The following is a 9958-nucleotide window of genomic DNA, read 5'->3' as shown; positions in this document are numbered from 1 at the left end:
GTATACTATGATTGGGACAGAATCTGATGTGTGACCTTGGAAAATATCCATAGTCTAGGTCAAGCCAATGAGACTCCATTCAAAGGGGTATGAACGAAGATGCCCAGAAGCTAAACAGATTGAAGGGGCGGACACTGCAGCTGGCTGTGGGGTCTTGTGCATTCTAAATTAGTGACCCATGGCAGTCTGGAGACACGTTAGGCTGTGGACAAGCAATGGAAGTTTGAGTGCAAAGGAGCCAGTGTGCAGAGAGCTGTAGTTACGAAAGAATGTTGGGTCTGGAGGCACAAGAGCAGCTGAGAGAATAGTAACTTACCACTGTAAGTCCAGTGGACTTGCTATATTTAATTTCTACTTTTTAAAAAATGTATTTGAGAGGCAGAAAGACTGAGAGAAGGTGCCAATCCTCTGATTTACTCCCCAAATACCTGTAATGGCTGGGGATGGGCCAAGCCAAAGCTGGAAGCCAAGAACTCAATCCAGGTCTCTTATATGGGTAATAGGACCAAAGGTACTTGAGCCACCACTGCTGCCTCCCGGGATCCGCATTGGCAGGAAGCTGGAATCAGGATCTACAGGTACTCTGATGTGGTACATGAGCATCCTTACTGGCATCTTAACTGCTCAGCCAAATATCCACCCCTATTTTCAATTTCAGAATGTGTTCATTATTTTTCTACAAACTTCCTTTAACTCAAACAAGCCAAGTATGTTTCTGTCCTTCGCAACCAATAAACAACCAAAAACATTTCTGGTTTACAGTCAGTCGCACTGTGAAGACCATCCAATGTGAAAATATCTTATAAGAAACAGGCATTCAATAAACTGCAGTTGAAAGAGGTAACAATCAAGATGAAGACCCCTGTGAGCAAAATCTTCTGGAGCCAAGATTCTTTTCCACTGTAATTTCACAAGCTGGCATTGTGATTTACAAACTGATTGCTTGTAAATTCTGTCAATGCAAATTACTCCTCCCCTGGAGAACCTGATCATTTGCGGATGGGTTGATTAAGTTGTGTTTCTGCATCTGACATTTGAGGTGACAGCCACAACAATCATAAGGATTTGATTAAGCATGTTGGCGTCCCCTTACTTTCTTACTACATCTGCTAGCAAATGCTGTGCCAAGGAGCAAATGAAAACGGGAGGAAGGAAAGGCAAACAGAACATGATCGCAGACAAAACCTGTCCTACCTGGAGCTCAGACTGATACTTTTGCACTTGGTTCATGATTTGTGTTTTGAGGGTGCAGTAGGGATAAGATGGCCACAATGATATTTTGTCTATCCCATATCCTCCTCTTATTCCCCACACATCAATATCAGGAGCAGAGAGATTTCAAGAAAATACCCGACAACGACACAATGGTAGATATGTAACAGTGATTATTTTCCACTTTTTATGAAGGAAACTGAAATCTTGTTTTCCAGAATGTTAAAATGCATATGAAGAAAACTGTCTGAGGTATCATCTTCTGGGGGCCTGTTTTCAAGATTCACATGTCTAATGGGGAGGATGGGAGGAGCTTGAAACTTCAGAGCCAGGTTTTCCAAAGGGGGCATTTCCCGATTTCTAAGTTTCCTGAGTGTCTCCATACTGGTACACCTTAACAGTTTCAATGCATTTCCTAAGACATTGTTGCTCAAAAGTTTAAATAAATCTTTTATTTTTAGCCTATCCGCTGTAATTGAATTTGCTTTGACCTTTCTCTCTTAATAGCTGCAAGTATCTTTCCATGAAAATTCCTGGTCTCATTCAAATTGATGGGAAAGTCATAGACTTAAAAATATGGAAAATGAAAGTCCAAGCCTTAGCACTACACTGCCAGTATCTTGATGCACAAGACTATAATGGCAAAGCCTACTTACTAAGGGTATCAGGAGACTCAGGAAAATGGCATTTATCTGTGGCTAGCAAACTTGGACTCTCATTATAATCACCTGGAAATGTTTTTAAAAATAGGAGTTCTCAGGCCTGCTCTAATCCAATCTACAGACTCAGTGACCATGGAGACTGGGCATCAATATTCTTTGAAATGCTTCAGGTTTTAGAATATTTAAGCAGCACCACAGGTCAAGAGCCAGGGCTCATCAGTCCTTTATCCTACTGTTAACCTGAGATTTTTAGGAAGAGAATAATCTGTGCCTGTGTGTGCATAAGCAGTAGATGTTACCTAATTAGCTAACCTATAGCCTACTCAGGCCTAGCAACCAATGAAGTTGTGAGTAGTTAATCCCATACATGTGTTCTCCTACCGGGATTATATTGACTAGTAATTTCAGTTGACACTACATATAATTAGTAATGTAATTTCTAGTTGTTCAGGTTTAACTCTACTGAAACTACAATAGTAAATTTGGACAGTACAACCTGTTCCTGATCACAGGACAACAGATAAATTAAACCTCTGCGAACATTTCCCTCCCACTGAGGCCATGCAACATTTTCTTTTACCAAGTGTGGGACCCTCTTAACACACCATGGTGGTCAATTTAAAAATCACACGCAACTTGAGTGTACGTGGACTTCTGCTCTGTGGACTCTGCTGAATATTATCAGAGTGCCCCCATTAGACAGCCCTTGCCTACGTGGTCTTTGCATATTATAAACCTGCAGAGAAATCCATCATGGACGTAAAAAGTGTTATTGGTGGGTTTGTAGTGTGGCAACTAACAGCCAGAATACCAACCTGGGTTTACAGGTTCACTGAACCCTGAGAAGCTCCAGGGAGCAAGGAAAACAAATTAGCCAAGAGGGAACTGAACTGGGATTTGTTGATGAAGAAGTTCTTCCTCCAAGAAACTAAAACTGAATCCAGCCAGTTACAAATCTCTGCTTCTCTGTGGTAATACACCTGCATTTAGAGTATCAGCATTTGGAGACTTCTGTCCCCTCTCTCTTGTTCTATCCCTCCCTCTCTCCCTCTCCCTGCCACTACTCTTTCTCCCTCTCCCCCTACTTTTCTGTCTCTGTCGCTCTGTTTCTCCCTCCCTCCCTCTCTTCCTCCCTCTCTTTTAACCACACCACTAACTCTCTTTTTAGTACCTTTGGGGAAGCCAGTATAGTTACAGCCTGCAGGAATGCTGAGTTTCTCCACGTGCTTTTACAGAGGCCTCATTCCAAGCACAATACATAGGCTTAAAACTCACCGATGCCTTGCATGCCAGATGTGTTTCTCGAAATGTCATTTTTTGAATCTTGAAATTTTTTAATGAAATGCAAAAGTAAAACTGAAGCTGTCACCAGCAGTTCTCAGCCCTTGCCAATAGTTAATCAGTATATATATGAAGGGACTTTTAAAGGCTGGTGTAAATGAAATTAAGAGATAAGTTTATCTTTGTGCAAATAGTTGAAATTCAAGAAGTTTTTCCATAATACACATTTCCCTGAGATTTCTAAGGACTCCTGGATTTCAAAACGTATCGCATCAAAATAAATATCTAATTCTACTTTCCATGAACTTTTTAAAGATCTCTCAAATATAGAATCATTTAATAAAAGTGAAGAAGTGGTGAATATCATAAACCAATTTACTCTCATCACTCAAGGAAACAAAATACCAGGGTTTGGATCCTCTAAAAAATTAATTTATCATTTTAGTTGCTAGGGTAAGACTGTTTATATAGTCTTCCATTATCACAGAACACTTTGCAAATTATTTTACAGCTTTCTTGGTGAATGGATGATTACAAATTCATTGTCATGAGACACACTCCACATTATTCTCACATGTGTTTACTAAAGGTGTTTCCAGCAAATTATCTAATGGAACCCCATCTCTCTCTCTAAACATTACCCATGCCTTGACCTTTGTCTCAGTGTTCGTAAAACAATTCTATGTTAATTATGAAAGGAAGACATTACTGAATTTTCTCAGTAACCTAGTCCAGCCTAAACTACTGACTTATCTCTAACCTTAAAGTCTATTCAATGGATCTTTTTCAGAAAACATCTTTATTCCTTTTATCTCTATCTGTATAATTTCCTTAGTCCCTACTTAATAATACCTCTCAGTGTGCATACTACCTCCTTCTCATAGTCATGGCCATGAATGCTATTTATTCAACATCTTCCACTCCTAATCCTCTTGACTATCATTTAACTATCAACAAGTGACTTTAAAAAAAATTACTTAAAAGAGTGATAAGGAGAGAGGTAAAGGCAGAGAGATGGAGAAAGGGAGAGCCAGGCCAAAGCCAGAAGCCAGGAACTCCATCCAGCTCTCCCAAATGAGTAGGGCGGGGCCATCTTCCACCCCTGGATACATTAACAGGAAACTGCAGCAGAAACAGCAGCCAAGACTTGAATATAGGATACCCGCATCACACCTAGCAGCTTAACCCACTGTGCCACATTGCCAGCCCCCCAATAAATGACATTATCAATGGACAATGAAACACAAACTCAAGGAAGCCATGTGGACAGTGCCCTTTTGATATAGGCAGGCAGATAGGATAAAACTGATTAGATTTGTAAGCTGGAGGCAGAGCCCTCCACCACACCCTCTGTGTGATCTCACGTCCCTACCTGATCCCACCCGAACGCCCACCTGCCCATCAGACTATGTAATCACTCCCCTTTGGAAAGCATATAAAAGGCGAGCAGCACCCCAAAATCTCTCTCTCTGCTTTTGCTTTGCTACCCATGCTAAGCTACCTGTGGCTGCTCATAACCATACCCTTGCTCCACATGGCTGGCTCCTGGCCTGCTTTCTGTTTGGTATGGACCCAACTTAGCTTCTAGAGCTCTCTTTCTCTCCTAAATAAAGCCCTCACTCTCCTGCGCATTTCTCTCACTAAATAAAAGCTTAAAAACTTACCATGTTGTCTGGTCTATTTGAGCCAGTATTCAGAATTCTTCTCTGAATACGTGGCAAGAACCCACAAGATTAATATTGAAAATTACTAATAAGCTGTCCAATGTCACTTTCAGCCTTAGTGATGACCTCCTGAGTTCATGTGGCCAAATTCTCAATATTAAAATATTTAGTCCATGGACCAGCATTGTGATATAGCAAGTTAAGCCACTGCCTGCAAGGCTACCATACAACATAGGTGCTAGTTCAGGTCTTGGCTGCTCCACTTCCAAACCCTGCTAATGTACCTGGGAAAGCAGTGGAGGATAGCTCAAGTGCTTGGACCCCTGATACCCATGTGGGAGCCCTGGAAGAGGCTCCTGGCTCCTGGCTTCAGCCTGGCCCAATCCTGGCCATTGGAGCCTTCTGGGGAGTGAACCAGCAGATGGGAAATCTTTCTCTCTGTCTCTCCTTCTCTCTCTCTGTAACTTTGCCTTTCAAATAAATAAATCTTTAAAATATTTGGTCCCACAACAGCTTGCAGCCATCCCTAAGACACGGACCAACTTTTATCTTATATAATTAAAGATATAAATCTATATAAAAACAACATTTTAAATACAAACGTTTTCTTGTTTTTAATGTATTGTGTGCACATAAAGATCAAACACTACGTCAAAGTACTGGACAAACAGTGGTGAAGCAGAAAGACCCAAACTGCACTTGCATGAAGCAAACAACTGCATGCTGAAGACAGAATTAATGACAAATTATGACTTAATCCCACAGTGGTGGGAAACTGTACAAAATGGGCTGGGGCCATTACAACATAGGACATTACAGGCACCGTCTGCTCTGGGAACAGTGGAGAGTTGCTCTAATAAATTGACATTCAGGATGTTTGAAAAATCCATAGTTGCTCTCCAGGAAAAGAGGAGCCAGGGAGTGTCTCAGATAGAGGAATAGCATACCCCAAGGTCCTGAAGCCAGGTGGACCTTAGGAACTAAGAGAGATCATAAGAAAACCAGTGAGACTTAAAGAAATCAAAGTATGGGGAAGGCGCTGTGATGCAGCAGGTTAAAGCCCTGTCCTGAAGCGCCGGCATCCTATGTGGTCGCCGGTTCAAGCCCTGGCTGCTCCTCTTCCAGTCCAGATCTCTGCTGTGGCCCAGGAGGGCAGTGGAAGATGACCCAAGTCCTTTGGCCCCTGCACCCACATGGGAGGCCCAGAGGAGGCTCCTGGCTCCTGGCTTTGGATCGGCGCAGCTCTGGCCGTTGCGGCCAATTGGGGAGTGAATCATTGGATGGGAGACCTCTATCTCTGCCTCTCCTTCTCTCTCTGTGTAACTGACTTTTTTTTTTTTTTTTTTGAGAGGCAGAGTTAGACAGTAAGAGAGAGAGAGACAGAGAGAAAGGGGAGAGAAAGGGGAGAGAAAGGGAGTTCACCCCCCAAAATGGCCGCCACGGCCAGCGTACTGCACCAATCCGAAGCCAGGAGCCAGGTGCTTCTCCTGGTCTCCCATGCGGATGCAGTGCCATCCTCCACTGCCCTCCCGGGCCACAGCAGAGAGTTGGACTGGAAGAGGAGCAACCGGGACAGAATCCAGCGCCCCAACCAGGACTAGAACTCGGGGTGCCAGCGCCGCAGGCAGAGGATTAGCCAAGTGAGCCATGGCGCCAGCCAACTGTCTGGCTTTCAAATAAATAAATAAATCTTTAAAAAAAAGAAATCAAGGTAAAGAAAGCTTAACATGAGAGAAACTAGAGAAATACACAGGAACAAGAAGATGTGTATTTTAGGAACACTCGAGGGATGGGCATTGAAGCACAGTGGTCAGGCCGCTGTTTGGGGTCTATATTTCATATCACAGGGCCAGCTGAAGTCCCTGCTATTCTGATTCATAGTCGGTTCCCTGCTGGTGTGGCTGGGAAGCAGTGGATGATGGTCCAAGCACATAGACCCCTGTCACTCACACAGCAGAGCCAAATGGAGTTCTGGGCTCTTGATTGGGGTCTGCACCAGCCCTGGCTATCACAGGCATTTTGGGAGTGAAACAGCAGATGAATAATCTCTCTCTGTCTCTATCATTCTTCCTTTCAAATTAACAAATCTTTTTTTTTTTTTTTAATAAAGAACACTCTAGTCATACTGAGGAGAAAGGACTGGAGGTGATTTGGACAAGACTAGAAGGAAGACCAGTGAGGATGCTACCCATCCAAGAGGCAGACAATGATGAACTTGACTAAGGTGGTAGCTGGGGAAACAGAGAGAAGAAGGATTCAGCACATATTTAGAAAATGGAATCACTAGAGGTAAATATTTGATTCTATTGAACTTATTTCCTAAATATATCCCAAATCTATATTATATATAAACCCTAAATCAGTGTGAGTGTGAAGTAGGTAATTAATTTAGCTGAAAGCCAGGGTCATCTACTCAAATATCAGCTGTGAGCTTCCATCTAAAGAAGTTTATTCATGGAGCAAGCACTGTGGCATAGTGGGTAAAGCTGCCGCCTGTGATGCCAATCCACCTCCTTGCTGGTGTGCCTGGGAAAGTGGAGGAGGACAGCCCAAGTCCTTGGGCCCCTGCCACCCACATGGGAGACCCGGCTTCAGCCCATCCCGGTTCCAGCTGCTGCAGCCATCTGGGAAGTGAACCTGTGGAGGGAAGTTCTCTCTATCTCCGTCTCTCCTCCTCTTTTTCTCGCTGTAACTCTGCCTTACAAATAAATAAATAAATTTTTTTTTTAAAATAACGTTTATTCATCATAGAGGACTCTGAGAGTAGATGGCTGGACTCTGGAAGGACAAGTGCATCCAAATCCATCTTTTAAGGTAGAAAAGATAAATTACAGCCTGTCCTCTCCTGATCGTGGGTAGCATTAACTTTGTATAGAAGAGACAACCACCCTCTTCAGTCTCCTTACCTGAATTTTTATCTTCTATTAAGGATATTTTATTTTCCAGATAAACTCAAGACTACAAATATCATTGCCCTCTCCCTCATTTCTCTTTGCCTTCCTTCAACACTCAACTGTCAGGAGCATTAGTAGAAATCAAACACGTGGAAGACGTAAACACATCTCCTTAATGTAACTCTGGGCTAGTCAGCCTCCATGTGGAGTATTATATCTCGTTCCAGATACCTTCATTTTAAGGAATATACTAAAAGATAGGCACCCAGACAATGGTGAATATTCAGAAACCATATTTGGTTTGAATGGGATGTTTGTCAAAGAGAAAACATATATTGTAGTTTTTGGGTTACCAAACTTAGCTGTGAGAGCAATCACCAAGGAGTAAATTCTCAAAGATATTAGTCCTGCTTATGGGATACCTGAGTCTTCATCCATGTTGAGAATTTAAAATAGGTAGACTTTTGGATAACGAGAGAAGAAATGTGACACAATTTCTTACATTAAAGTTATATGGTGGGTTTCCATCCTCTCATTCCCAAGCCCAAGCCCAGTGGGTGGTCTTCAATGTGGCAGGAGAGCTTGCTTGCATTTCTGCATCTTGGGGACAGGGGCACTGTGGCCTGACTCATTCTTTGAAACTCACAGTGTTCTGAGCTTGCTCAGCTGGTGACTATTAGGGAAGTAGCAGCTATTGTCTTAAAATGAAAGATAAAACCAAGGAAATCCAAACACCCAGTGTGTCACCACTTGAAACTGAACCTAACATTACCCTGAAAAGGAAATAGCCTGCCAGGGGAAGACTCCCCAGCCATAAACAGTAATCTTGTGTTCTAGTAGGGGGATAATTGAAAGACAAGTCACCAAATGAGGGGTCTTGTCTGCATTACAGGAATTGCAGTGAATGGGCCTAAAAGCAGTGCACCAAGTTCTTGTTACTCAAAGCATGGTCTATGGACCAGCATCATCTGCATCACCCAGAAGCCCATTAGAAATGCAGAATCTCGGGTATCACCCAAGCCTATGGCCTCAGAATCCTCACTGAAATAGACTGTCCACGTGATTAATATGCACCTTCTATCTTGAGACTTGGAACCATTGTAAAATGGATCAGTCAAGTAAGACCATTCCTGTTGCCTCCTAACTCTGCTCCCTCTCCTATTGAGCTCACTGTGTTTGGAGCAGCAAGTACGAAGCTGGGGATATGAACAATGGACCCCATTCCTAATGGCCAGGCATGGTGTGTGGGGTGGGGTGGGGGCAGGAGACTTAAGAATCAGTTAATAGATGTGATTAAACACTTAATACCACTGGATCACTTCTTGTTTACAGCTCAAAGTTACTACAGACCGTTTCATTTCCTAGGATTGGGTAGCAATGCCACAGGCCTGCCATAGCAGGCAGCTGAGTACTCTCTCTGAACAGGCCAGAACTGAACTGAGAGACACAGTAGAATATGCCCCGGAAAACCACTCATGAGTCCTGGGGTTTCTGATTACCATTCTCTCCTGTTAGCCCTGAGCTCCTCACATTTGCATGATTATCTTATTAAAAAACACAAACTACTGGTCAGTTGGTGATATTATAAATATAAAGATTTGGGTTGGCAGACCTGAAAACTCTTCTGTCATTGCTAATGATATTTAATGAGAACAGAGATGTGTATTGTCATGCAGAGTGATGCATTTCTTACTCCAGTAAGGGCTAACTAGAAGCAAAATGTCTTTCTGGTCTGGAACATTATATCAAGACTTTATCTTTTGGGTTGGAGGTTAGGCTTGCATAGACTGTAATGGTCTATAGTTTGTGCTGTAACAATTATGCCCTGGGAATCATTAGTCTGTAGAACTCTCTGCTTCTTTGTTAGAGTCTGAAACTTTGACCTGGGCTTCTTGAGCCTTTGTATCTATGACTCTACATTTTTCTGTCCCTTCACTTCATGTCAGCCTGTCAACCATTACATCTCATTTCCTCCCCACTCATTCTTAATGTGCTCTTTCTAATCATCTGTGGGCTGCAAAAACAAATGACCAAGCTTGGTGAATTTTATCCAAACAAAGCCAGCCAGTTCTGTCTGTGATATGCTTTCTTCCAGAGAATCTGGTTTTGTAGCATCTACTTGGTTGCTCAGAGGGCTTCTCCATTTACCCTCGGTTCTGCAGAATGTGTCAAAAAGACAAGGTAGGTATCAAAAGAAATCAGTGTTATCATACCTTATATATTCAGCTGACCACTGGGGAATGGT

Source organism: Oryctolagus cuniculus, chromosome 4 (assembly GCF_051225735.1).
Source record: "Oryctolagus cuniculus isolate XC-2025 breed Fujian yellow rabbit chromosome 4, ASM5122573v1, whole genome shotgun sequence".
In the NCBI taxonomy this organism is placed as follows: Eukaryota; Metazoa; Chordata; class Mammalia; order Lagomorpha; family Leporidae; genus Oryctolagus; species Oryctolagus cuniculus.
Note: the sequence above shows the minus strand (reverse complement) of the source record.